This window comes from Caloenas nicobarica, chromosome 8, assembly GCF_036013445.1.
Source record: "Caloenas nicobarica isolate bCalNic1 chromosome 8, bCalNic1.hap1, whole genome shotgun sequence".
Classification (NCBI taxonomy): Eukaryota; Metazoa; Chordata; class Aves; order Columbiformes; family Columbidae; genus Caloenas; species Caloenas nicobarica.
In genome coordinates this window covers 11426755-11452390 of record NC_088252.1, presented here as the reverse complement: position 1 = coordinate 11452390, position 25636 = coordinate 11426755, and positions in this window count along the sequence as shown.

Below are 25636 nucleotides of genomic sequence, written 5' to 3'. Positions count from 1 at the left end.
AAAGTATATGGCTGTTCTGAAACTAAATATGTCAGTCCATGACATCTGTCTAAAAAGGAAAGAGTTCAAAATGCCAATCTGGAATGCAGCACTTCTTACTGCAAGCTGCCAGGTGTCTGCAACCAATTTCCAACCTTCCAGTCATTGGACTTCAGGGAGGATAACTCATAGTGGATGCAGGAACAATAACAGACTGACAAGCTCTTCAAATGAGAAGACATTAAACTCCAAGGATGCCAACTCACAGAGTGAAAGACTGAATAGAGCACATGGCAGAGACTCATTCCACTGCCCCAGGCTTTAAAAAGCCAGGAAGAAACTCTAGTGACCAAGGGATTCCTGAATTTCACTTCACCATTTATCTGCCAGTTGGAAAAGCATAAGCATGTTACTCTACAAGGGTCAAATATTTCACATAATCATCTACAAGAGTCCAACAGAAAACATTTACGTTGCATGTGTTAGTAATGTTATGTTCCTGAAACTTGTTTAAGAGGAAGTATATAAACAATGAAAAAGCAATTAATCAACACAAAGCTTTTTAATAAATATATATATAGCTACAGTGTATTCTGCACTTGAACTCTGAAGAAGGATTCCTCTTGCATGACTTATTTTTAATTTTGTACTGACAGACATGGTTAGATAGCTTGTAAGGGTCAGTGCAGTCTGGTGAATCCATATATTACCAATTAGAGTACACTGCATTAGCATGTCATTCACATAAAGTATACTTTAAGGTTAATACAGTTTGGTTAGTAATTTATTAATTAGAAGATACGGTGAATAATTTTATTCCTTCAGAATGAACATTAGTTTTCTCATTTGAAACTCAGTACAAACATGCAAGAAAAATAGAAACTGCAGAAGAAATATGCAACATATGCTGAAAATAAATTTGGCTGCACTACCAAAACATTTAAATGACTTGCAATTTACTAGAGAGAACAACTGTCAATTCCACCTAGTGAAATGAATTATCTTACTGTTACTACTTCAGTTATCAGCTACATTGGCTTAATAGGTCCTGCCTTTGGCTCTAACCTCATCAACATTTAAAGGGTGGTCCCTGAGGAAACAAGTCTTTTCAGTTCTTAGCTCCAGCTCTTCATCTTTTTTTATCCATAACACATCGAGCTGAACAAGAAAATCACATCAAAAGTAACAACACCACACACAAAATTGCAGAAATAGACTGCAGCCCAAGAACAAAATCTTTGCTCCCAAGTCTTTCACCTTTCTATCGTTGTGTTGCAGCTCCTCAAAAAAACCAAGTTGAACCCTTTGGCTACCGAGGCTCTCCTTGAAACTCGGACTTGTATTTTAGGCTCTCTTCCTATCCCATTCAAAGTCACTATCCTCATCTTTGAATACCCAGTTTCAGTCCACACACTTCTTGTATTTATGAATTCTTGGGGCAACGCCAAGCACAAATACAGGCTGAGCAGAGAATGGATTGAGAACAGCCCTGAGGAGAAGGACTTGGGGCTGTTGGTTGATGAGCAGCTCAACATGACCTGGCATGAAATTTCATACTGAGGAAAGCCACAGAACAATGCTGCCAACGAGTCTCTTTATTTCCTAATATTTTTCCAATAATGAAAAGCGTTCAGCTTACCCCTATTTTATATTTTTTGAGATACAATTACAATTGATTCAAGAGCAAAAAGAATTGAGAACATTCCTGGTGCTCAGCTCCAGCAAGTATATCATAGACATCAAGCTTACACAGTAAAAGTTTGGAAATAGCCTCCTCTGGGGAATAACATTTCCTCTTTTTCACTGCAAAATTTCAGTCTCGCTCCCACATCAGACCTGTCTACCTCCCGCTACAGTTTTCAATAAACAGTATGGGTGTTTTCATAAACATATAGATGACACAGCTGAACCACAGAAAACATCTCTGATGTTCTCATCCTCCCCAGGCTTTCACCTTCTTTTCACACCTGTTTTTGATGGTAGCCTCCCAAGACTCAGAATTTGGCCTTGACATGAAGCAACAGGCACAGTCTATAACACAGCATGAAAAACAATAACAGAAATTTCTAAACAGTGAAGTCAGAGAAAAGGCAGGAAGAAGGAATTCACAGTTTGGATCTGCCCTCCAGGATGCTCCCTCGTCAGCTTCCAGAGGGAGCTCTGCATCCAGAGAGTTGGCAGGACTGGCCGCTCTGCTGCTCCCCGGATAGTTCATTTCAGCATTTCCCTCCTGCTCCCATTTAAATGTAATGCATAAATGCATGCTCACCAGCATGTCACCCTCCAGATGGTACACTTCTGGTCTATCTTTTTGTATTAGGGGGACAATTTCCTCATTAAACCTGCACGACCTATAGCAAACTGATTTGGTGTCTTACTCCAGTCTGGATTTCTGGTCCCTTTTCATAAAGGTTTACCTGGTATTTCAACCAGCGACCAGTACTGCTGCTTTTTATTAAATGTAATAACACACAGCAGCACAGTATTTGAGAAAAACTGGAAAGACAAGAGCAGGGCACCAAAGGGAGAAAAAATGGACAGAAAAATGTCATTTATAATGAGTAATTCACAGACCTGAGGCAAGAGACACAGCATGATGTTCAGAACTACTGAAAAAGCAGAACAGTGTAGAAAACCGGCAATCTCCACGAAGACTCCAGGTCAGTATGATGAATACATTATTAGAAACAGTTTGTTTGAGCACTTAGCTGAATTGGAGCATAGGAACGGCTATATTGGATCCTTCCCAGGCAAGTCATTGTCTTAGATATAGACTCAATCCAAAAGTTTGGCCTTGTAAGAGGCTTGGGAGATATGTTCCCTCACAGAGACTTTTCCATCAGAAAATTACTTCCAACCCAGGAAACGTAGGTGTTGTATTCTTCCTTTATATTTTCTTGAAGGTCAAATCCCTAATTCTAGTGCAAACTCACCTTAAAGCTAGATTAACCAGCTTCACCCCACAGGACAAAGCAAATCCCCTTTGTAGTCAATAAAAAAACCATTTTCTTGCCAATCAAAATGAGAGAGAAGAAAAAAAAAACCCTAGACATAGCCCACTCCTTATATTTTTGTCTTTTTTTAAGCTCATTAGGTATGATATCTTTCCTGGCAAAACCAGAGATTTATGTATCAAGGACACATGAAGAACAAGCTGAAAGGACAATAATATCACAGAGTTCCCAGTGGTTCTTGACACACTGGAGGGACAGCAATAAGTAGTAAGGTTGTCCGTGCCCCCTAGGTACTCTGCCATCCTACAAGGAAAACTAACAAATTGCAAAAAACACAGGGCCATTGGAGAGACTCCTTCACAAAAGGTGCTCGCACGTTATTCCAGGGTCCCCTGCTGTAAGCTGCTGCCAGCCAAGCAGAAGCAGCTGTTCCTCCAGCTCTGGGTGGCAACGCCTCAGCCTTCGCCCTCTGCCTGCACCCCAGGGCTGCTGCTCTCTGCTCATGGGACAGGGTGGGAGGCAAAGGGAATAACAGCATGCTGCAGGGAAGAGAGTAACTGGCAGAGCAGCACACACACAAAAAAGGTAATAACATTGGCAGTGTAACAACAATACGTTCATCCCTGAATGCTCATCAAGCACAAACTGTCTATTTCATGAAAGAAGGTAGAGTCTCCAACAAAAAGAAGTTACTAACATCTTTGATCCTAAAAGCTACTGAAAACCACAGTCCAGAAAAAGTAGGTTAGAATTTGGACCAATAAAAGCATTTCTTGTAAGGTGACAACTTTGTTTCCACATGTAAAGCTATTGCAGCACCTGTGCTATTCTGCTGCTCTGGGTGCAGGGAGTTTTTAATTGCAAGCCTCTCCCACTGCCCTTCCCTCCTGTTTTTCTAAATATCACATACCAAATAGGACAAAGTAAGTTGAGAAGCACATAGTAATGCAGCACCCCAACTCCAGCAGGCCCCAGCTGAAGAACACCAAGAAGTGGCTGTGTCCCCTCAAAACTGTGTGTTGCTTTCCCTCAAAGCCTCCAGCAATGCCCAACAGCCCTGCACCACAGACCTTCTCTCACCGCACCTCGGTAGGGCCCAGACCGCACAAGCCTTTCCACCTGTCCCCAGGCCCTACTGACACCTCAACCTGGCACCCCAACCTACCTCTGCACCGCAGACAACCCACCAGCCACCATCGTCTCAGCCGCCAGGTCTTTATCTCCCGGGGCAGCTGCGGAGGGGCGGCTGCGCCGGGCGGGCGCGAGGCGATAAGCGCCGCCCCGCCCCCGGCGGCGGTTGGGCACGCGGCGGCGGAGCCATCGCCTCGCGCGTCGTGGCTGCCGCGCTGGGCGCGTGCCGGCGCCTCAGGGCAGGCCGGGCTGTGTCCGTGGGCCTTACCCGCCGCCCCCCCTAGCGGTTCCGCCTGAGGAAAAGCCAGGTAAAAAAGCCAGGCAAAGAGCCGCTGCCTTCTGCAGGGACGCAATTACATGTGTGCCGAGACTGGCTTTGCCCTGGGTGGTCTCATTCTTGGCTTTAGCCAGGTGGAGCTTGCAGGGTGCAGTTCATGGGTGAGGCAGCTGCCCTGCGTGGCCCGGTAAGTGTTGCTGCATATCTGTTCATGAGCGGCTCCGCGTCCTGTGGGAACTGTCACCGAGAAGTAGGAAACATGTGGAAATCAGGGAGACAAGGTTTGCGGAGAGGTCGTGTGTCTTGTTAAAATAAATGGCCAGAACGAAATGGAGAAGCTTTTAGGTGTGTATACTGTTCCTCCCAGTTCAATGTGCCTGCTGCTGTGTTGTGTATGAGGAACAGGGTGGGCGGAGGAGACCTGGCAGCAGAGGTGTTTACCAGCACAGAGCGTGGAAAGCAGTTGGTAAAAGACACCTGGGAGCAGGAGTTTTCATTTGGTGATGTGTAGTTAGCTGAAGTCACAGGCGCAGCTGTCATGTCTCTTTCCCTCTGAAACAAACACCACGGGACAGCTGAGACCTGTTTGCCAGGAGACTGTGCAGTTGTATGTGCCCATTAGCTGTGGCTTCACATGCACACTTGGTAATGGCTACACAAATGAGATATTAGTGCCAGTTCCGTACAGGCTGGTAGTTTCTGATTTTGTGGGGGCAGTTGGGGGTGTTCAGGGGTCCCCAGACCCAAGGCCTGGCTGTTGTACAGCTCTTCTGCAGTGCCCGAGTCGATTGCACGGTGAGCATTGCCTGCCGCGGGTGGGGGGCTTCCCTCGCCATAGCCTGCCCATGCAGTGACCCAGCCTCACCCCACGCTGTTCATGGGATTCACAGCTTGAGGTTGTATGGCTGCAGGCTGTAATACCAGCAGGCTGCTGCTTTTATAGTGACTCCAAGCCTTGCTCTGCTTTAAAAAAAGGAGGACATGAACAGGTGGTGAATGTCCCAAGAGTGCATACGAGGAACAATTGACTTGCAACAGCCCCTCGATACTGAAAATGGAGTTGCTTAATGAGTGTTATATTTCTCTAAGAGTTTTTTCTGCTTCATTTCTTGGGACTATTTGAGGATATTCATTGACAAAAGAATAAAGGCTAGGGCTCTGCAATTCTTTTCATGGTTCCCTCCCCCTGGTCTTACAGTAACTGTTCTTTTATGTATTTTTATTCTGGTTTTTAGTGGCATAATGGGTGATTCTGACCTCCTTTTTTTGAAAATCCTGCTTGCCTCTGGCTTTTCCATAGAGGTTAAGGTGAGGAAGATTAACCTTGTTTTCTGCTTCAGATGTAATGCTGCTTTCCTGTAAGCAGCTGTGGGCTGTACTGCAGAGCCAGTGTTTCAATGTATTTAAAAATGCACAAGCTGCAATAAATGCAATTGAAAGGTTTAGTAATCATGAATGAAGTGGAACAAGCTTGTTACTTTGTCCTGCTTCCTCGGGGAAATCGAAAATGTGGAGCACTAGTTTAACTAAAAATGTAGGGGTTTCTTAGCTCTGTAGCACATACTTTTTTTAAGCAGCTGTAACAGAAGTAATTGAGTATAAATGACAAATATAGCATAATGGGAACACCAAGAATAGTATGTTTTCCACGTGCTAATAAAAGAAGCTAAAGCTGTTATTGTGGACAACAGGATTTATCTGATCCAAAAGGGTTTGTACAGCCTGAGATGCAATGGTCAGGACTCTCACTTTAGGGTTAAACTGAGCAAGTCCATGCCCTTTTTATTGATAAAGTGTGAGTTTCTTTGAATGGAGTTATAAGGAGTGTAAACTTACTATTCCTCTGATGATAGGAGCAATAGGCTTGTCAAAGCATTTGACACATAGTAAGTTACCTCAAGTTTCTGGATATTCATGTAGTTAGTAACTTTCTTTTACAAGTATGTAAACACAAAACACTTACGGGGAATGTTTGCGTTTATTTATTTATACAGGAAGACCTCTTACCGGAAACAAAAGAGAATCCCTTCACACTCCAAACAGACAGAATAAATTATCGGATTGGTCTTGGAATTCATTCTCTTAAACTATAACTTTACCTTTGCAAAAAGACGAAAAGATCACAGGTATGACAGTGTGTGAAATATCTTCCTCTGAATCCTATTCAGTGCTCTTGCTGTAAGGCAGGTTCTCAGAAAAAGTTTGTTTTTTGTGAAAGGGTCTTAGGGATGAGGAGTTTCTCTGGGAGAGATGTGGAAATGCAGTAGGAGATTTTAATCGGGCATGTTGGCTCATGCATGTCCATGCTGGTTAAAAATTGGCTGATCAGTTTTTATGAGATGGGACATATTGCTGCCTGTCTTGTGACAGCATTCTTTATAATTATTTATTTTTAAAGTAAATTTAGTGCTTATGAAAGGTGACAGATTTATAGCTGTAAACACAGTGGGATTTTCAAGCTACCTGGGTGGAAATCAAGTACCCGAAAATTCACGAAGGAAGTCTGGAGATCTTAGTCTAATAGAGGACTGCAGATAACAATTCTGTTTTCTTTAGAGTAATTTTTTTCAATATTCATTTTTTTTTCTTTGAAACAAACACAGAAACTGCCAAACTTTGTTTTGAATTGAATGGGTTAAAAAAATCTGTATAGCCAAGACCTTTTTTGACCTGTAGGTGCATAGAAGCTTGAGCTCTGTGTGATTCATAACAAGACAGGCCAAAAAGGAACTTAAAGACCTACATCTAGTCTCCAAAAGGCTGTCATGTGAAAATTTTTCTCTTTCACAACAGCCTTCTCAACAGTCTGGCTTGAGAAGAGCAGTATGGTCTGACCTGCTCTAGTCTGCAGCAACTTAACCATGCTTTTCCTTTCTATGCTTTCTTTACAATTGACAATAGTAAGTTTCATCCCTCTCCAGTCTTTGGCCTGTTTGTTGTGACTAGCAGTAGGAAAACTGCTGGTGCATAATGCATCTTTTTTTTGCTACAAGCCTGGTCAAATACTTCCAGGAAGTAATTTTATGCTTCTAGCTCTGTTTCCTGCTTTGCAAAAGGGAGGAAGTGCTATTGCATTGTAAAAACTTGTGCAACCTACTTATAAAAAGCCAGTATTATTAAATGCCTTTTGATTTCTGAAAAATCGTTGTTGTGATCCCACTAACTTGCTTTTTTATGTTGCATGCTACCTGTTTCTTACGTTGGTTGTTGACCGGAGTTCTTGAAGATTTTCTCCAGATATATATACATAGTTCATAATATATAAGCATATATAGAGAGATTTAATTTCTTAAAATAAATTGAGGCACTCTGCTCTTCATTAGCATACAAGGTATATTAGTAGCTGCAGCTGTTTGCTGTTGTGACCTGATACTGTATTAAGAAAGAGCACTACCAAATGCTCTTTCAGTGACTGGCCTAAGAAGTGAATATATTTTTTTTCAGCTTCACTCGTATCTATTTTTATTGACTTCAGACATGATGCAAATCATCAGCAAATAGTTGTGTAGTCTTAGGAGTACCTTATTTATGCTATATACTTATGAAATTATACTGCTAAAAGAAACAAAAAATTAATTTTATTTTTAAACCACATGAACTTATGTGCTAAGAATTGAAGTCCAGTTTTAAAGTGATTCTTTTTCTTCTCTATGTTCTGGGTTTTGAGGTTGGTGTTTTTGTAATTATTTTTCATGAATATGAAGAGTCACAGACTGAGGGGTGTTAGAGGTAGGAAAGATCTCCAGCAATATCCAGTAAGAGAATTATTTTATCAATGTGTGATTCTAAGAGTTTTTCTCAATCTAGTTCTGTAAAACTGAAGTGACTGTTTCAGTCACTTCCCCAGAAACCATATTTTTATTGCTTTCAAAATTTTGCATTATATTTCAAACATATATTTGTTCTCATTCCGTTAGTGTGATTTATATTCAAATATTTTTTTCTCCATGGTGGTGTTTATTTTAAATAATTAATTTATGCAGTCTTGTTGCTTTTTAGCCTTCATTTGGTCAACCTGTATAATTTTAGAGCATTTAATCTTTCTTCTTCGCAATTGAGGTGTGATACTCATACCTCAGGAAATATACCTGTCTTTTAGTTGCCTGCCAGTGTTCTCCTAGCACAGCATAAACCTGCAGAGGTCTTTGAGAGACTGAGCCTTCAAGTTTAGCAGAGCTGAGCTGCCTTCTGCCTATAGGGACCATTTTGTGGCTGCTTCATATGTTTATTTTATTTGGTAGGTGTTCGTTCCTGATGTGTGCGGTGTTCCACTCAAAGAGAAATTAACCCTTTACTCATTTTTGATGTTAATTTTAGGAAACCTTTCTCTGTCTCACTGTTGTGCTGGAGGAGTGATAGCTATGATGATATGATGTTGTCAGTCTTGTCAGATCTATGTCATGTGAAGGAGGATTCGTGTCCCTGCCTGGTGGTTGTGGGTTTTGCCTCTGCACCCCAGAATCAGGACTGTCTGTGCTTGTGTGAATGTTGCTGCATACTCTTCATCAGCCCGTAGTCTGTGTCTGCCCCCAACTCTTGTTCAGCTTTTTAATTGATGAATACTCTAAATCCTTCACAGAATCACAGAATCACAGAATGTTAGGGATTGGAAGGGACCTCGAAAGATCATCTAGTCCAATCCCCCTGCCAGAGCAGGAACACCTAGGTGAGGTTACACAGGAAGGCGTCCAGGCGGGTTTTGAATGTCTCCAGGGAAGGAGACTCCACAACCTCCCTGGGCAGCCTGTTCCAGTGTTCCATCACCCTCACTGAGAAGAAGTTTCTTCTCAAATTTAAGTGGAACCTCTTGTGTTCCAGCTTGAACCCATTACCCCTTGTCTTACTGTTGGTTGTCACCGAGAAGAGCCTGGCTCCATCCTCGTGACACCCACCCTTTATATATTTATAAACATTGATGAGGTCACCCCTCAGTCTCCTCTTCTCCAAGCTAAAGAGACCCAGCTCCCTCAGCCTTTCCTCATAAGGGAGATGCTCCACTCCCTTATCATCTTTGTGGCCCTGCGCTGGACTCTCTCCAGCAGTTCCCTGTCCTTCTTGAACTGAGGGGCCCAGAACTGGACACAATATTCCAGATGAGGTCTCACCAGGGCAGAGTAGAGGGGAAGGAGAACCTCTCTCGACCTACTAACCACCCCCCTTCTAATACACCCCAGGATGCCATTGGCCTTCTTGTCCACAAGGGCACAGTGCTGGCTCATGGTCATCCTGCTGTCCACCAGGACCCCCAGGTCCCTTTCCCCTACACTGCTCTCTAATAGGTCATTCCCCAACCTATACTGCAACGTGGGGTTGTTCCTGCCCAGATGCAAGACTCTACATTTCCCCTTGTTATATTTCATTAAATTTTTTCCCGCCCAACTCTCCAGCCTGTCCAGATCTCGCTGGATGGCAGCACAGCCCTCTGGCGTGTCAGCCACTCCTCCCAGCTTGGTGTCATCAGCAAACTTGCTGATAGTACACTCAATTCCCTCATCCAAGTCATTGATGAATATATTGAACAGTATTGGTCCCAGAACTGACCCTTGAGGCACTCCACTAGATACAGGCCTCCAACCAGACTCCGCCCCATTGATCACAACTCTCTGGCTTCTCTCCTTCAGCCAGTTTGCAGTCCACCTCACTACCCGATCATCCAGTCCACACTTCCTCAGTTTAGCCGTGAGGATGCTGTGGGAGACGGTGTCAAATGCTTTGCTGAAGTCAAGGTAGACCACATCCACTGCTCTGCCATCGTCAATCCACCTTGTTACGTCTTCATAAAAGGCTATGAGGTTGGTCAAACACGACTTCCCCTTGGTGAAGCCGTGTTGACTGTCCCGGATGACCCTCTTATCCTTGATATGTCTTAAGATGGCACCAAGGATAAGGTGTTCCATCACTTTCCCAGGGATGGAGGTGAGGCTGACCGGTCTATAGTTGCCCGGGTCCTCCTTCTTGCCCTTTTTGAAGACCGGAGTGACATTTGCTTTCCTCCAGTCCTCAGGCACCTCTCCCGTTTCCCAAGACTCGGCAAAGATGATGGAGAGCGGTCCAGCAATGACTTCAGCCAGCTCCCTCAGCACCCGTGGGTGCATCCCATCTGGACCCATGGATTTATGGATGTCCAGATTGCTTAACTGGTCCCTAACCCAGTCCTCATCAACTGAGGCAGACTCCTCCATTGCCCTGCCTTCCTCTGGGGCCTCAGGGGTACGGGGCTCCTCAGGACAGCCTCCGGCAGAGTAGACAGAGACAAAGAAGGCATTCAGTAATTCTGCCTTCTCTGTATCTTCTGTCACCAGGGCACCCACCCCATTCATCAGTGGGCCTACATTGCCTCTGGTGTTAGTTTTATCTGCCATGTATTTGAAGAAGCTCTTCCTGTTGTCCTTGACCCCTCTCGCCAGGTTTAACTCTAATCCTTGTCCCACTTACATACTGACAGGCAACTTTTCAAGTGGAACAGTAGGCTTTTTTTGTCCCAGTAATTCCAAACATAGTATTTTTCTGCCTACTTGACCTTTGTGCCGTATGTAAACTCTGCCTTCCCTTTCTCCACAGAAAAGTGGTTTTCAGCTCTTCTGTATTCTTTAAGTATAACTTCTAGTTATTTTTTCAAAGTGTCTCAGTGACTGAAAAAAGAACAATGAGTTATTTACTGATCTGTATTATGCCCAGCAGATATTCTCTGAACAGTAGATTAAAGATAATGCAGTAACTGTTGCAAGGTGTAGACTGGACTGGGCAGTTTAGATAAGCATAGCCAGGTAAGGCAGAAATAACTGGGGGAGGAGGAAGTGCCCCTCTAACTGCTTTTTGACATAACACACTTTTTGCTATAACACAACTTTTGCGTGACCAGTGTTCAGCAAGGATTGCATCTCCTCCATTGTGGATACCAATTGTTTTCTAAAAAGTCTTGTCTTCTGTATTTTTTTTTTTTGCTTTTGTATTTGGTGTCTCTTTTGTTTCTGTGCAATAAGCTATTTTCTTAAGGTGGGCATTAAGAATTTACCTGTCAAACAAACAGTTAAGCTTGCAGAAAGACTTGGGCATAATAGCTCCACTGCAGCTTATTAAAACACAGTTCTCTCAGAGTATCATCTTCTATTCTTAGGATTTTAGAAGCTTTTGAAGCTAGTGATTTCGGAAAAGCTGCCCAGGTTACAGAGCTAAAGGAACTGTATATTTCATAGAATTTTTTAGTTCGGTTATTTCCACTGCTCTGGTCTTTCCAGTAACTGGAGCATAAAGAATCATACTCTACCTTAATGCATCAGAGGGAATACTTTTAATTTATCTTTAGTTTGTCAAAAGGGAGTGATGAAAAATTGAACACCATTACTTTTTCTGGGGAATAAATCCTCAAAAATACTGTGAACAATTCATTTGGGTTTTAGCTAGTCAAAATATTCTTGAATGCAGGCACAACATCCTTCATCCAGAAACTTATTTCTGGTTAAGAAATGTGTACTCTCTTTTCTTCATGTATTTTTTAAGATTCTTAACCAGCTTGTACTCAGAAGTCCTCATAATCACAAAGTCTGTTTCCATACAACTGTGAATGAAATGTCACAGCTACTCATGTTGTAAGAACAGCAAAATGTGATCAATATAATTTTTCCCTCCAGCTAGTGATGAGTAACACATACTTGTAATTTTAAGTTGTACTTTCTTCCCTTCAGACAGAAAAAAAAAAAAAGAGCAATGTTCATTGAATCATTAAGTGATTTTTAGAGATATTTAAATTTCAGCACAGAGATATATTGTAATTAAAAGGTACTGGGGCTTTCAAATAATTTTGATCTTTGTCCTGTGGTTGGGGTGTATGCGTATGAGTTACAATTACTACTGTCAGAGGCACACATTTTCCTAGAAGCCATGGCAAAAAGAGACAATAAATCCTTCCCCAGTTTCAGTATCATCAGAGCAATCCTCAGTATGGCAAATATTCATGTCATGAGGATTTGGGATGTACTCTTCCTTGGATTTTACTGTACCCTGCTGAATGTAGGCTTTATAGTGTCTTTCAGATAATATATTCCTGGTGAATGGAGGCTCCTGTCCAGCTGAAGTTAGGCTACTCGAAGGCTTCAGATTTTGCAGAATCAGCTAGAATGCAAAACTGTCTTTGGAACTCAGTCTTGCATAGTTTTGTACATTCAAATGTCCCTGGAATTACAGAATTCACCACGAAACCTACAGGTTGGCAAGTGTCCTTGGCTTGATGGCTTCCTGATCTCCAGGAAGCAGGAGTCAGTAACCCTTTGCAGACTGGCAGGGCATCAGTAAAGTACCTGTATCCCAAATAATTGTCCACCTGGGGCATTAAGATGAGTTGTATGTTTCCAGGAAGTTTTGATTTTGAAATGGCAGTATGGCCACTAAGGTTAGGTTTTAGTTGGTAAACAGAGCATTGCTGTTATGGTGTTTCTAACTCATGGCTCTGTGTGCTTGTCAAACATTCGTAATCCATCCTGACGAAGAAGGGATTTGAGGAGAATTATTAGAGATCTGCTGGGGTGAAATTGAAAGGAAAGATTAAATGTTTATAAAATGACTAAGTAGTGACAAAGCAACAGCTCTGGCTGTTGGTTAGGGTATTTAAAAGTTGAGTAGAGCATGAAGGGAAATAGTTTAAAATACCAAGACATTTTATTGTGTGTTATGAAGAGGACTGTGGAAAGGGAATCAGACTTCTATGAACCATTACACAGAGACAAAATATATTTTTCTCTTAATGTGTGTTATGGTCAGCAGAAATGCTGTAGTCCTTTTTATGGAAGATTTTTTCCTTCCTCATTTTTCATCCTAAATAAGCCATTTTGCAGTTTGAGCCTCGTGCATGTAGAGTGTAGCAATTCCACCTGTGCTCTGCTGCCTTCTGAGTCTGAAACAGAGACAGACTGGAATTAGCAGCAGTGTACTATGACAATAATCTTTATCACACTACCCTTTTTTTTTCCTTTCATAGGTGAGAGGTAGGGTGATATATCATGGGCATTGGCATATTGTAAAAAACAGAATCTGTGCAGAAAGCCCAGTGCACAGAGGAAGGGAGTGATTCTGCTGTGATTTCTGTGAAGTTCTGTGATGTCTTTTTCACTCAGTCATATAATGATTGAGTGACTGATATTTCAACAAAATTTTGAAATGTTATGAGAATAGCAGACCAAAATTGATTAGTCAAGAATAATAATTTTTAAAGACATTTTTTTTGAAACTTTTCATCTTGTTCAAGGTAAAACATTTATGATTGACAAAAATGGAAATCTTCTCTCCTTGTCTGCACTATTGCTCTCCCAGTAGAAGTCTTATATGTCTTTTGGGCCTCTCTGTAAGTTGATGTTTGAGCTGTTAAAATTCATAAAGCAATAACTGGAAAAATCTATGATTTGTCTCCTCCCATTTTTAGCTGTTTACAATTTTATAAAGCAGCTAGGGGGTTTCATGCAGCACTGCATATAACTGCAGAGCTTCCTCCCTCATTGCTCATGACATCCTCCCAAGGATGACAGAAAGCAGCAAAGGAGGGGTAGGACTCAGCTTGCTGCAAGAGGTAGAACCAGTTTATTTGGTGAAAAGCAGGGAAGTAAAAGGAATGAACTTTCCTTCCCTGTCAAACCTGAAACCAAATGAAACAAGGAGTGGTATCAACAGATAGAGAAAGGTAGTTTGTCTGGTTTCTTAGTGTGAAGGTGTCCAGATAAAACCGTATGTTTCCTGACTTCCCCACCATCTGTTCTAACCTTCATGTGTACTTCTTGTGTCTGCAGGGAATAAAAGTGCCAACTTCCAATCTAGGTACCTAGCAGCTTTGCATATGGTGTCAAACTGACACCTTTTAACTTGAGACCTGCTTAGAGGAAATGAGGAGCCTTGATGACAAATGTTCCACGGTATTATAAGGGAAATGCTTTTGTTTTTGTGGCTGGGAAATTTTCCGTGCCTTTACCATGAGCGTTTGGCACAGGTGACCATGAGTAATTACTTACCAATTTTTCTCCAATACACTGCTGAGCTCAGAAGAAAATAATATGGTGTTGAGGATTTGAAGAAGGTGCATTGCACTGCAGTGTAACAGTTGGGATATCAGGTTGTGTTGTGTAACAGTGATCCTGAAAGATCTGAGCCCAGGGACTAAATTTCCTGAATTAGCAAAACTGGCACAAAAGTGAAAGCTCTTTCAGGCCAGAAAGAAAGAGCATTTTGCACTGTCTTCAAGTTGTGTTTAGATTCAACCACTGCTGATAAGCTCCAAAGAGCTGATGGTTTTGAAACTGAAGGATAGGAGGGGAAAATGAGTGAATTGTAAGTTACTAGAACTAACTTGAGGGGTCAGACTGAAGTCTTAAGGTAATTTAAATGGTACTAAGTCTAATCTAAGGAGTTGAAGATTTGTTCGATTTTGGTAGAAGATAGGAAATTCCTTTTTTTAATGATGGATTGCTTTGCATGAGATACAAGACATGATGGATAGCACGTCCAACCTGACATAGTGGTCTTTGCCTCCACCCCTTTCAGTGATCTGTTTATTTGATCCTTTTAAAAATATGAGAAAGCCTAGATGCAGTTTATCAATGGTTCTTATAAAACTAGATTCTCTTTTTCATTACTCAGAAATTATGATCTTTTCCTTTATTTCCATAGCTGCACCACTGGAACACTAAACCTATATGGTCAAAATAATTTTTATGTGCTTTATAGAAATAAATCATTTGTAAGTGAAATCATGACTATATCTGTCTCCTATGACAACTGAGTCATTTGCAGCTGTGCAAAATGAAAATTGACACTAAAAGCCAGGTGTGATTTAAGGGAAATGACAAATACTCTTACAGTAGTGAAGTACCGTGTATTTTAATATAAGAGGGAACCTAGGCAGGTGTACAGCTTCACATTTCTTATTTATCATGAGGAACTTAAAGGCATCTGTATCAAGTCATGTACCTGATAGAATGGTACCTGAGTGTAGATTTTTTTTTTTCTATTTTGAGTATGAACAACACTCATTTTTGTACTCCATATAAATACTCATGTTTTGCAATAGCCCACAACAGTGGGAAGGAAGGAGGCAACTTCTGAGAATTCAGACTGGTTGGCTTCAGAGTTCTTGGTTGGTGGATTCTTCTCAGTGTGTCTGGCTTCCAAAAAACACCTTCTTGGTGGGTCTGGTACATGAGGAATAGAACATGCAATTTTGTTCCGTAAACAAGCAGTGAATTGGGATTGCTTACCTCTCTGTGGATGTCTACTTTTTGGAGCTTGTCCTCTGTTTATCAGGTGAATTCAGGTATCCTCACCCTTTGATCTTGTGCCATCTTACCAGATTAGCTACATCATTTCCTCTGAAGTAGGCTCAAGCTTCAAGTGGGAGTCCAGCCTCTCTGCTAGCTTTTTTTTTCTTCTACTTTTCTTCCCCACCTTTGCAATCTTTGTGTATTAAAAGCAGCACAGTCGTTGTTCCTCATCAGGTTGCTTGGCTACCATACATAGAAAATGCTGTTACTTCTGAGCACCTCATCTATCTTTGCTCGTTGGAACTTGGCAGTGCTAAACATCTAATTCTTTTTTGCTTAAGCGTAAGTTGAGGGTAGCTCCTCTGAGGACAGGGGTGTTTATCTGCTAAGAAAATCAAGACCAAGGTGCCCTGCTGCATTCGCAGCTCCCCTCTCTCCTCTTGATAGATCCTCCACCCACTGGCTAGCCAGCTCCTCTGTGACCTATTACTATCTGTAATCTCACGGCTTGACTCTGTCTCAGAGCAAGGTACTTTGTTGTTGTGAAATCAATCCTGATTTTTTTTTTCTTCCTCAAGTTGTCACTCATTTGTGCACTGCTTACAGAGTAAGATCTGACCTTAGAATTGAGAGAGAGGAGGAACAGTACTAGGGAATTAAAGAGCTGTAGAAGATAGGGACCAGAGGAAGCTCTACTACAGTAAGAGGCTTGGGGTTGGGGTACCAAGGAATGCTGAGGAAAGGTTGGGTTTCTCAGGAGGCCATTTTGTAGCTCACAAGAAATTGAAGTTATAGGTGGAATGAAGTCTTTGCACCTGAAAACCCAAAAGCCAGAGGTAGATGCACCTTGTATTTCCCTGTTGTTTAGAGTGAGAATTCCTAACCTACAGCCTGTGGGCCAAAGCTGGCCACCAGTCCAATTAATCTGGCTGAATTTTTGCCACAGTCTTTCCCACAATTCTTGCAGATTTTTCGAGGCTTGGGCCCTGGAAAAAGTGCTTTTCTGTCGTATAACTACTTTTTGTTTATTTATTTTCGATGTAGGTGATAGTATTTTGACAAATTACCTGTACTATTGAAATTGCTGTTTGTTATGTAAAGATTATACCCATATGTGGCATTTCCTTGAATTTTCTTTTTATTTCTGGTTATAATGTTCATGCTAGCCTAATTAGATGCTGTTTTCCTGCTGGAATGATACCTCGTCTCAGCCAAATAATTAGATTGGCTGATGATCTGTGACATACAATTTCTTTGTCGTTGCATTTGTAGTTTGCTTTTGGGGAGCATAACTTCGTTCCAGGTCTGTCAGCACATGAAAACTTGAGTGCAGTCAGTGACAAATACTGCATATCTGTGGGAGATGGTGGGCATGAGTTGCAAGGGTCTGGAGCTCCTGGTGGAGTGGGGTTTCGACAAATGTTGAGCTGCTATTGTGTGTTTGACTTTACCTTTATGAAAACAGCTGCTGTTTCTTTCTTTCTTTCTATATTTCTTTTCTTCTTTAAAATCAAGCCCCAAATGTTTTATTAAATGGCTGAATGCATATCATTTATTTTATTGTAAAGAAGAAAAACTGTGAAAGAAAAGTAATTATGTGAGGAAAATATGCTGTGCTTCATGATGGTGCTGCTGCTTTCAAAGCCTGGGTGCTCTTTCTATTGTATTTCTTCATCCTAATTCTTCTTTCTGTCTGAGCTGGACTTGAGACAGGACTGAAGGTAACAGGAAAAGTTTATGGAGATGCTGGGGCTTGGTTCTTAAGATACATAATAGCCAGCACAACTCAAAGCTTCTTGTAAACCAGGGGAGGAAACCTAAATAGCTCAAGTGTGCTGAACTTAAGCCATACTGTATGGATGCTGCAAAGCAGATGCTCTGGTGCATCTGCTGTGCCTTTCTGGTGGCATAACACATTTGGCACAGGCTACCTTGCACCATGTGAAATGTTCTCTCCTGTCCAGCCTGAGAGTGAAGCAGCTGCAGCGGAGGGAGGCACTCATCCATCACTCTGCCACACGATGCTGAAGGGCGTGTGCTCTGTCGGGCAGCGCCAAGAGGAAGGGAAAGTGGGTGAGACCCCTGCCCTCACAGAAGATTTGCTGTGGGCCAAACAGTGAAATTTCTTTCCACCTTTTGCTTTCTCTGCTGGCACCTGGGTCTTGCTATCCTATGGGTGAGGCCCAGAGTTTTCACACCAGGTGCAAGCTCCAGAGGTGCTAGGCAGGTGGGTTTTTTTGCTTTGTGGGACTTCACCATTTCCTTTCTTGTTCAATTTGGGAAAGAATGGACTGAAGGAAAGCAGGCTTCTCCTAGCTGAATGTGTGCCTATATGCATTCTGAGAGGTGGTTGTTTGCAAACAGTTTGGCCATTTTCATTTTACTTTTTATTCTATTTTAATATACGATATTATCAAGTCATGTTTTTTACTGCTCAAATTCCTTTTCAAACTGGGAAAAAGGCTGCACCATTGGTTTCAGTGAGGCATTGTGCAGCAGAAAGACATGTCTTTAGTGGGATGTTCAGTTTGGTAGGAGCTTCAGTCTCGGAGCAATTTGGGCACCAGTTTCAGTATGCATGTTTCTTTTATTGTATACTTTTATTTTAAAATGAGACTGTCTTGCATAAAAATGAATGTTTCTCATATATAGACTCCCCACCTGCTTCTTTTCAGTAGCATTAAAATGATGCAAGTTGGTAACATAGCTTGTGTAGAAATACTGTTCAGTGATGGAATTATTATTCATGTTTGGTGATGGCACCAAGGTTTCAGTACATGTACCAGTGTCAGGATTTTTACCTGTCTCAAAGTATTCTCACTCTAACAGAAATACCTGATACTGCACTGTAAGGCTCCAGTCTTAAAATCATTAAAATTGATCAATCTCTTCACTGTTTTTTAACATTGGCTGCAGGTGCAATAACTTAACACAGGGGAAGGAGAAATCACTTTCCAATTTATCATTTTATGCCTTAGAATTGAGAATGGATCAAAGAAAATTACTGGGCTTATAGTGCATGATGAACAGTCCTATACAGCTACATAATTTGCTAAGTCTTTTATAGAATGTTGTGTAACTAGGAAAGTCAAGAATATACAAGAGAAAAAATATTTTTCAAAGTGGCTCACTCAGATTTTTTTTTCTTTCATCACCAATAAACAATATGCAGCTATATTATTTTTATTATTAAGGACATTTCTGTTAGAAAACTTCACAATGCTGATTTGAATTTTATTCTACTTAATGTTATTTGTAGACACTAAATAAGCTTTATCCATACTTCTCCTTTGGTAGGTAAGTGGTCACTTCAGATAAGAAATAGGTTAGAAAATGGAAAAGAATTGGATTACTTTGGGATTTTTTTTTTTCTTAAAGTACCATTTAAGAAAATTACATACTCAAAAGCTTTCTAAGAATCATTAAATATTTAAAGATAGTTCATTATGAGTAAAAAAAAAAAAAGTAAGCCTTTAAATCCTTTCTTCTGCTCTGATGTAAACTCAAGTGTTTAATCATAGAAATCCTTGGATGCCTGCTGATGATGCACCTGCCAGATTTCCTTAGCAGTGTAGAAAGCACAGTAAGGAAGACTAATTTTTCAAACTAGCAATAACTTCTGAAATTGGTTCTAGTGTATTGGAATGAATCTATCAAATGTCAAGAATATTATTTTAAAAGAATATGAAAAAAATAAGCTAGTTGGTATTAAAAGAACAATTTGATTAAGAAAATTTCTTCAGTGTATCATCTGTGGCATTCTTGCTATGTTCTAGGGAAAATAAATAAAACAGAAGAGTGGAGTAGAGGAAAGGAGAGGAGAGCCAGCTCCAGAAGGAACTTAAGTTGTGTCAAATAGAGGGCTTGAAAATGGCAGGAGGAAAAGTGATAACTTACTGGTATTTGTTGTGCACAGGCTGGACAAACACTGAATGATGTTTGGATATGACACTCCTAAAGGGCGCAAGGCTTTGTTGTAGTAAAGATGAAATTCTTTTAAAGGCCTGCTGATCTGTGATCCTTACACATCCACGGCTCCCACTGACTTCACCAAGTCAGACACCTGGCACTCCCGAGCTGTGCAGCTGCAGCAGCCTAGAAACCCTTCTGCAATGTCTAGATGTGCCTGCCTTTTTGTGTTTCAGACTTGCAGCTCACCTTCTCAGGGGGACCTGCTTTATGCTGTACTGCACTGGTGTGGTGATTAACTTGCTTACTTCAGAGTTTCACAGTATGTAGTTTTCCAGTTAAGAACCGATTGTTAAACAATTATTTAAATTGCTGCTCTGACCTTGCTGTGGAAAGCCACAGGGTAGCCCTGACACAGCCTTGTGTCTCTTCATAGTGAAAGCTTAGGTATCAACGCAAGATAGTCTGTCAGAAGTATGGAAACCAGTACCAACTATACAGAATCCCTTTACCCTGTTTTACCATTTTTCCTGAAAGAATACTAGTTTCTCCCCGCTGCACTGGGGAAGGTGAATAGCAAACTTAGCAGACAGGTGAAACATTTTTTACCTTGTTATCTGTTTTCTCCTTATCTCCACCCTAGCAGAGACAACTGTATGGACCGTGTGTCTGCTTCTGAGCCTTGCCAGAAGTACATACATGTATTTTCTTCAGCCTTCTCTATTATGGGGTCGGTAGTCTTCAACAGGAGTGACAAGCTGTTTGGACCAAGTATCTTAGTATTATCTGTCTCAGCTAAAGAATACTCACCTGTGAATGTGAAACAGGACTTTCATCAGGCTCAGGACTATTTTACAACTCGTCTGTTTTCCCAGGGACCATGGAGAAAGTGCATGGATGGCTTGGAGAGAAAGTTATTTTACAGTAGCATTTCTCATCCTTTTACTGAGGCTATTTAGCCAAATATGACTGCAGAGCAGCACTATGCAAAGATCACATGTGGCTATGAAAGGGAAAATGTGTATGAAGTGATTACAGAGTCAAAATGCACTGATATTGTACATCTTTCAAACTTCTTTATTTTTCTATTGTTAGATGTCATGCATAAACCAGAATACAAAGTAGAACACTGCACAGGCAATAGACCTACAACTCCCATCAACACTGAGCAAACTTCCAGAAATATCTTCTTCCTTCTCTTCTTCATGATACTAACCTTTTCTTGAAAACAGAGATTGCCAAGATCAGCATTATAAACTCAAATACTTTTGGCTCTACTTTTTTGGAAGATTTTTAAGTTTTCCCAAATTTGTCTCTTTTGTACAAGTGGTTTCCATCTTGACAACTTTTTATGGTAGAGATAAAAAGTTTAACAGGCAAGTTTTGGTGAACTAATCACAGAATCACAGAATGCTAGGTATTGGAAGGGACCTCAAAAGATCATCTAGTCCAATCCCTCCGCCAGAGCAGGAGCACCTAGATGAGGTTACACAGGAACGTGTCCAGGTGGGTTTTGAATGTCTCCAGAGAAGGAGACTCACAACCTCCCTGCGCAACCTCCCTAATCCATTGCTAATGAAAAGTCTGGGAAGAGAATTTGGATATACAGTCCCCAACTCATGGTCAGAATTCTTTGTCTTAATAATGAAGAAATACAAACTACTTCTTCAAGTGTGTTCCATGTTTAACATCTGTCTGACTAAGCACATCTTCTCAACTGTATCTTTTACTCAAGTGTCTCCTTGCTGTAAAGTGCTATTCCTGTGCCTATTAACTATAACTGAAGATTTCATGTCAGGCTTCTACTGCCTGTTTGGATTAGGCTCTTGAACATGCTTCACCCAGACACCTCTGTGGTCCTGGAGATCTCTGAATTTGTCCCTTGGAAGTGGTGATGGGCTGTAAATTTCACCAGTGCTGTTTAAATTTTACTACATCCTGAAAAACTGGGATATAGCGTAGATTTTTTGCTTTTAATACATAGATTATTTTAAGTGACTGTGGATAGATCAAATGGAAATTATTTTCATGCTTTTGTGCTGTCTTTCTGAATTTTTATGTAAGCCATGATTCTGTTATTGGCAATGAGAACTTTTAAAGACCAAACTTTAAATTTATTTGCCCACAAATCATTCCTGACAGAAACTTAAATATTGCACACAGGATACTGTTCCGGAGCCATATGGCTCGCATGTTAACCTACTTAAACAAAGATTTATTTTATTTTTTTAAACTGTAGAATCATTTAATATTGTCTAAAAATAGTGGTTAGATAACCTCTTATGGCACACGTGAAGGATCACAGTCTGCTTTGGAAAAGGAATTAAATTCAGTAAAATGAATGTTTCATCAGAAGTATTTCTCTTCATTTTTGGATAAAGTTCTATAGATATAAAGCTATATGATATGTAAAATATGGTCAAATTATAATGACAGTTAAGAAAAATGGGATCCTAGATGTTTTTGCTAGGTACTGAGCCACAAGTAGGATAAAATCATAGGGAGTGAGCCTTCAAGTGAAAGCTGACGTAGGAGAGAGGCAGGCACAGGAACTGCGGTGAGAAAACTGAGTATTTCAATCCAGAAAATTTTCATGTGCAAATTTCTCAAATTTTGAAATGTTTCAAATAGAAAAGACTGCTATCTATGGAAGTTCCTGCAGCAAAGCCACAGGCCAGAAAAATATGTATTATCTATAGACAAATTTAATAATTCTGCCAACCAGGTTGTCTGGTTGGCAGAATTATTAAATTTGTCTATAGATAATACATATCAACCTGACTTCTGTAGAGACTTCCAGGAATCCTGAGGACAATTACTTTTCATTTTCAGCAGATAAGAGTCTTTCATGCTGGTTTGGAGCTGTCATTTCAGGCTGTGTCCTGCCAAACTTAACACATACAGTTGGCTTTCCTGAAACAGAAGTGTACAGTCATGTGTGTTTAATTTTGCTGATCAGAACACCTTGGTGTGTGTGGTACAGGATCGCAGAAGGGCGATAAATAACAGCCAGAAAATGGAGAAAAAAGGGCCTAAAATTGCCTTTGACTACTGAAACTGCAGGAGAAAGGCTGGCGTGTAAAAATATGTCCCCATTACTGCTTGCTGAAGTAAACGAGAGCACTGGTGACAGATACGGTATAGATTTGTGTTCTTTCCTCATTATCTGCTCCTTTTTCTGACGAGAACATCCCCAAACTGCATAGTAGGCAAAACCCCTGTTGTGTGCCAGGCACTTGGAGCTGCTAATGAATGCTGATACAGGAGAAGTGCTCCAGTAATTTTTTCATGTAAATGGGATCGACAGCAGGTCAGAGACAAACATGAAAAGGAAGGGAGACATTTAAAGAGAATGATTTAGTGAGATAATTTGTATGATATTTTATTCCTTTCATACACTAAAAGAAAAGCCTCTGAAAAAATACAAATGAGAGGAGACTGCAACAGTCTGTCTGGGAAGCTACAAGACTCTATGCAGGAAGGTGACATTTGAATCAATTAGATAACCATCACATGAGATAGCAAGCCTTTCAGCTGAGTTTCAGTGGGCAAGAGCACTGCTTTTCTCCCCCTTTCCTTCCCCTGCCCTCCGATCTTATATATGAAAGAGGAGAAAATAAGGTTTGGGGCATGTCACTCTCATTCAAGCCTGACACAGTGAAGTGATACAAATTGCATACTGTGAGCCCTCTCTTAAGTCAATAACTAGCCAGATCCTCATCTGGTACAGATTACTTAACCCCATAGAGGTCATCATAACAGGACATCTACATGAGGGGGCAGCTTTGTCTTATATTATGTTCCCTGATAGGTAGAACAGATTTTTAACCTCTGATCTGTCATTCAGTGGATAGATGGTTTCTGAGATCACTTTCTGCACTGTAGCCAGGTTCCTCAGTGGGCAACAACTGCAGGTACTTAGTCTAAAGCAACCCAAAGGTGGACCACAGTACCAAAGGAAGGATGTAGTTGGGTAAATCAGTTTCACAATTAAATATACTCATAAAAGGCCACCTGAAAAGGGGTGTGTTTAAAGCCAATATTCTAATTTGCCTTCCTCTCTAATTAATACTTTTTATGCTGAAAATGGGTGGCTGTTTTTATAAGAAATTACTTCCGTAGCCTTATATAGAAAGAAATGCCATTGGGATAGTGCTTTAACATTTTGGAATATTTCCTGTTTGTGTGTGTAATAAAACCACTTTTACTAAACAAAATCCGTGTGCTTTAAGGATTGCAAGAAGTAGCTGAAGGTTAATATTTAGTACTTCAAAATATACAAGTCTCCTTGAAAATGGGAAGGTGACTAGTTCTGTGATTGTGTGTCCCTCTCATTTCTGTAGCATAATACAAAATTCAAAGTTATTCTGATTAGAATTTTTAATGATCAGAATAATTGCCTTTAGCTGCCTTATGCTTAATGTCTATGTTCTGCATCAATATGCAGGTGAACTAAGTACATAACTCCCTCATGCTTTGAAATGATTGCAGCCCTTAATGTATAAGAGCCTGTTCCTGAGAAATACTGAGTGCCTTTGCTTTTGTTGACTGCAGTGTGTGTTCAAAAAGCTTAGAGCCTCTCAAGGAACTACCTCTGAATCTCACTGGATCAGGACCTGAAAACATTCAGAATAAGCCACAGAAGAAAGCAGTCTTAGGATGACCCGTGTGAGCCCTGCAGGGATCAGTTCATTGTGGATTCTATTAAAAGAAGTGCCTGCTTCAATGGACAGAAAGTTGAAAACAAATCAATCTGTGAACATTTGATTTTAAATTCCAGTGCCCCCAAGGAATGCAGCGTTTCCCCTAGGAGAAGGCTCTTTCCTCCCTTCTTCACAAACTTCCTATCTCACTAAATGTTTCCTGATTTTATTTCCTTGTTTACCTTTATCCTGCCTCAGTGTCTGAGGAGACAGCCCTGAGAGACGGGTCAGTCCCTTGGTATCACAGAGACTGCGCTCGAAACCCTTGTTCTGCCTGGTTTGTGCTGACAATGTGACCCTGGGTAGCCAGAGTCCAAGGTGAGGGCTGTGTTCCTGAGGCTGTGTCAGCTCTCCTCTGGATGTCTTGTTGAGTTTCCTGGGGGATACAAATGAGCATTCATTGAGTACAGAGCTGAGCTTCAGTGCCCCATCGTCAACTGCATCTGGAGCTCTACCATCTCTTTCTCTGGGTTAGTATTTATAAAGTAGAAGAGTTCTGACAGAAGAGGGGGAAAAAAACCATGCAAGAGTACTTAATAGGATGAGTTGATAATTACTTGGATATGCAAAACAGGTCTAGTTTTCCAGTCAGACTTAGCCAGAGCAGGATGAGCGTGGCAGTTGCACTTCCCCCTCGCCATGCCCTGAGAACTAGTGTGGCGAGTGTAAATTCTTCATCTGGGACAGATGAGTGTAAAGTCCTGGCTGCAATAGGCTAATGTTTCTCTCTTATGAGCAAAACGGGGCAGAGAGCGCTCTGGTTTTGTTTTCTTGTGAGTGTGTGTATGCATGCCGTGGATCCTCATTCTTATTTTGCTGCACCCCAAATAATGTCCTAACCTAATATCTGACCCTGTATCTTATGTTATCGGAGTGCTAACTAATTGTATAAACCCCATTTCTAATCGGTTTATCGGTGGTACTTTTCTGGCCAGAATAAAATTTGTTTTGGACCTTGTTGTCCGCCTAAGCTTATTTTGGGGTGCCTCCATGATAGTGAGTTAATTAGAAACTACATGAAGGTCTAGTGGTCAGAGATCTTGGCAGTCTTGAACTTAATATCCCATCAGGGCTAAGGACCTATTTCCCCTAAAAATTTTATTAAAAATCAATACTTTCATGACATGTTTTCATTTCAACTCATCAGCTTTTTCTTGTGGGATAAATGCTTTGCCAGAATATTCACCACTAGTTCTGCTCATCAAGCTGAATTTGTAAGCCTTCTTCAGGGTTTGGAGTTTAATGAAGGTGATGGCTGGGTTGCTTAGGTTTTCATAAGGCCAGCAGATGTTTTTATCATACTGATGGCTCTGATGCTAAAACCTTCAGGGCCCTATAAAAATCAACGATTTTTTTTTTTTTCATTTTGTGCAACTCATGCACCCTTTCCCCTTATCCAAATAAAAAACTTGGGTCTTTTTATAGGTTCTATTGTGTGACCAG